This window comes from Gracilinanus agilis, chromosome 1, assembly GCF_016433145.1.
Source record: "Gracilinanus agilis isolate LMUSP501 chromosome 1, AgileGrace, whole genome shotgun sequence".
NCBI classification, from domain to species: domain Eukaryota; kingdom Metazoa; phylum Chordata; class Mammalia; order Didelphimorphia; family Didelphidae; genus Gracilinanus; species Gracilinanus agilis.
Window position 1 is genome coordinate 324,907,304 of NC_058130.1, and position 4,253 is coordinate 324,911,556.

Genomic DNA, 4,253 nt, shown 5'->3' on the forward strand with positions numbered 1-4,253 from the left:
ATGTGAACTGGAAAGACCTCCAGGAATTGATGCAGAGTGAAAAGAGCAGAGCCAGAAGAACACTTTACACAGAGACTGATATACTATGGTAAAATCAAATGTAATGGACTTCTGTACGAGCAGCAATGCAATGACACAGTACAGTTCTGAGGAATTGATGGTAAAGAACACTACCCACATTCAGAGGAAGGACTGCAGGAGAGGAAACATATAAGAAAGACAATTGCTTGAATGCATGGGTTGAGGTGGACATGATTGGGGATGTAGACTCGAAACTACTACACCAATGCAACTAACAACAATTTGGAAATAGGTTTTGATCAATGACACATGTTAAAACCAGTGGAAATGTGTGTTGGCCATGGGAGGGTCCGGGGGTGTGAAAGAAAAAGTAGAAGCATGAATCATTTAACCATGTTAAAAATGAATATTAATAAATGTTTTTTTAAAAAAGAATCTACTATTGGGTTAGGGATTTGAGAAAGGAAGCCTCAGGAGGAGTCTTGCTTGGCCAGGTGACCCAGAGTTGAGTCACATTTGTAATACTATGGCATAGAGTTTAAAAAATGAAAGATTCATCCAAAGTGACTTTATAGAAATTTGATGACAAAAACAAAAATTATTGTGATTTAGGAACGGCCTTTACACTCCTCGGTGCAGCCTCTAACATGCCCATGGCTTCGGTTCCTGTGTGGGTCCCCCCTCCCTCCCTGCAAGCGGCTCCCCAGGCTGTCTGCCATGGCCTTACTCACTGGGGCTGCCGGGCTTCTTGGGGCCAAGAATCCATGCTATATTGTTCTCTATGCCCGACATGCCAGCGCTTCCACATGTCTGAGGGACTTCCTCAGCAACATGATCACAAAAGAACAAGATAGAATCAAGACTTTCAGTTAGCAGCATGGCAATGATGTAGTGGGTCAAATCATTGTGGACATGATGTATGGTGGCATGAGGGAAATGAAAGAATCAATATATGAGACAGCAGTTCTGAATCCTGAAGAGGGGATCCATTTCCCTGGAGACAGCATCCCAGAGTCCCAGAAGTTGCTCCCCAAGGCCAAATTAGGGGAAGAATCCCTTCCCGAGGGTTTATTCTGGGTGCTGGAGACTAGCCAGATTCCAAATGAGGAACAGGTGAGATGGTTCTCCAGAGTGGGCAAAACGAATGACTCTATCCTCCCAAGTAGTCACCATTGGACAAAGTTGGACAACTTCCCTACAAATCTGCATCCCATGTCTCAGCTCAGCTCAGCAGTCACTGCTGCAACATGGAAAATGGCAGGTTGGAATTCCTGAAAGATACAGGTTCAAGCCTCACCCAGAATTCCAGGGGACCCCCTGGAGAACTCTGGGTGAGGAAACAGTTTGAAAGCAGTTAAACAGTTGATTGGGGTGGAGGGGGTTGAAGTGAGCAGGTCACTTTGCTTGCTGTTCCAGGTTTTGGGATTACTTTGGAGGCCATTTGGGGCAAGAACCATCTTGGTTCTGCTCAGTGGTTTTCTTTTTAAGCTGAACTAGTCCTTTCTAGCAACAGCATAGTTGTTATTTAGTTATTTTAGATATTAGAAGTGATAATTACAGGCTTGAGGGCAAGCTAGCTAAAAGTCTGCCACTCCCTCCTGGGGGGGGAGGGGCAGTTTCTACCTAACAGTTCAGGGCTTCCCAGATCTTATCCAAATCCTTGAAGCCTCTTTTCCTGCCTTCCCTTCCTCTTTTATCAGTAAAAACTTCATCTTTTAGTAGCTGTGCCTGGCTATTATTTGGACATACTCACAGCCACCATAGAGCTTGGTTCCTTTCAGTTGCCAGCCGAGGAAGTCAGATCCTCATCTGTCCCTGAAAGAATAAGACATTAAGCTTCTCCTATTGTCCCTCAGTCAAACCTGTGGGGAATATAAATTGAGAAAGTAAACATCATTAGAGATTTGCCTTGCTGAACCTTGCCAGAGGATATCAGTCCTGCCTCCATTTCCAACTGATTTCCAAATGCTTGGTGGGAGGGGTGAGAGTAAGGAGTACCTAACCCAGGAGTATTCACTCAAGCCTGGGGGTGGGGAGGGGAGGAGTGAGTCCTGCAGGTTTCTAGTTTCAGGCCATCTCTTCACCTTCCCCAAATATCTCTGTTAAGATCAACATAACACTGCTCTCAACAATGAAAGTAATTTTGCCTGGGGATATGCTGAAGGCATCAATCCAGCCAAATACTGGGAGTTGATTCATGAGGACTGCATGGATCTCATTGCCAAGCTGCCTTGTGTCACAGCAAAGATCTACCAGAATCTGTATTGAGAGGGCAGCAGCATTGGGTCTGTCGACACCAAACTCGACTCGTCTCATAATTTCACCAACATGTTGGGCTACACTAATGCCAAGTTCACTGAGCTTATGTGCTTATACCTCACAATCCACAATGACCATGAGGGTGGCAAAATAAGTGCCCACACCAGTCATCTGGGTGGCAGCGCCCTTTCAGACCCCTACCTATCCTTAGTAGCAGCAGTGAATGGACTGGTCTGGCCCCTCCATGGGCTGGCCAATCAGGAGGTACTAGTCTTGCTGACACAATTGCAGAAAGAAGTTGGCAAAGATGTGTCTAATGAAAAGCTACGTGAATACATCTGGAACACCATCAACTCAGGCAGTGTGGTCTCTGGCTACGGCCATGATGTACTAAAAAAAACTGATCCACGGTTTACCTGTCAGCAGGAATTTGCCCTGAAACATCTACCAAACAACCCCATGTTTAAGCTGGTGGCTCAGCTGTACAAGATTATACAGAAAGTCCTTTTGGAGCAAGGCACACAGTGGAGTGCTTCTGCAGTACTAAGGCATGGCAGAGATGAATTACTACACGATTCTCTTTGAGGTTTCAAGGGCACTGGGGGTGCTAGCACAGCTCATTTGGAGCACAGTCTAGGCTTTCCCCTAGAGAGGCCCAAGTCTATGAGCACAGATGGCTTGATGAAGTTTGTAAGCTCCAAGTCTGGGTAAAGTAAGGGACTGGGCAGAGTGGGAAAGAGGAAGAGAATACCTACTAAAATGAGGGGACTGAAAGAGACAGTACATACTTTTTTGTTTCTGTTTCAGGGTGCCTTTTAAAGATTTTTAGGATTAAATTATATCTGACACACTGACACTAACTTTGAGGTTATTTAAAGTATTAATTCAGATTTTTTTTAAAAGGCAAAGATGAGACTATGTTTCCTGATTAGTCCCCCTCCCCTGCCCACTGTAGGAGTTGTCCATTAACCATAGGTTGACAAGACTAACAGAGATCTGGGTGAGGATAGGCCTCCTGCCTCATCCAGAGTAGAAATCTAGTGCATGCCCTGCCCCAACAGGGTCCATGCTGGTTACAGGGAATCTGCATTCATTTCTTTACTTTGGAGATTTAGGGTTGTTTTACTTAGCTCACCCACCCAAACTCCTCCCTACCAGTAAGCCAAAAACCAGAAATCTGTCCCCAAAGTTACTTTTCCATAGGAATCATGTTGGATTGCAACCCCAAACCCAATCCAAACCGGACACACAGCCACGCACATCAAGAGCTGAACTGTTAACCAGCTGGACATGGTTTGGAACCCTCTGCCACCAGATGAACAGAGGCAATAACAGCCATTTAAATTGGCACCCAGAAGAGGAGGTCTTGGGAAACCTCATGTCTCACTATTTTAAAGGAACTACCTTACTGGAGACTTTATGTCCTTGTCCTTGTGACTCCCTAGGCTGGAAGAGTTTTGGAAGAATTATATGGGGTTATTTCCCTTACCCTTTGTTTTGTATATACCACTGGTTTTGGCCTCTTCCTTTGTCAGTCTTTCTGGTGTGGTTTCCCCTCCCCCCTTTTAATATTTACATCTGGGCATAATCTAACCACTATACACTTCCCACCCCCTCATAAATTTTTTCTGGATTGGAAAGGGTGGGGGGGACCTACAAATGGCATAGCATGCTTCATAATATGGCCACAGGGATAATCCTTTTGTTTTGTTTTTTAAAACTTGGAAGTGAGAATGACTTAAAAATGGATTTCATCTTGTTAACATTAGACCCCAGGGTTTAGGGCATTATTAATATAAATAAATAAATCACAACACCCCTCCAAGAAATCCCTCAAAATTATTTATCCCAGTTCTGCCCCAACTGCCAACAGTTCATTGTTTAGAACCCCATTTGCTCAGGTTTTTCAGTGATTCAGAATGCTCTGCTGCCTCTTCTTTGAGAAAGAACTGAAATACACTCTTCTCACTGTG

At 44.5% G+C, this 4,253-nt stretch overlaps 1 pseudogene; it reads left to right on the forward strand.

Moving 5' to 3' along the window:
* The first annotated feature begins 738 nt into the window (after positions 1–738).
* Positions 739–2,991, forward strand: LOC123231410 (annotated as a pseudogene).
* The last annotated feature ends 1,262 nt before the right edge of the window (positions 2,992–4,253 follow it).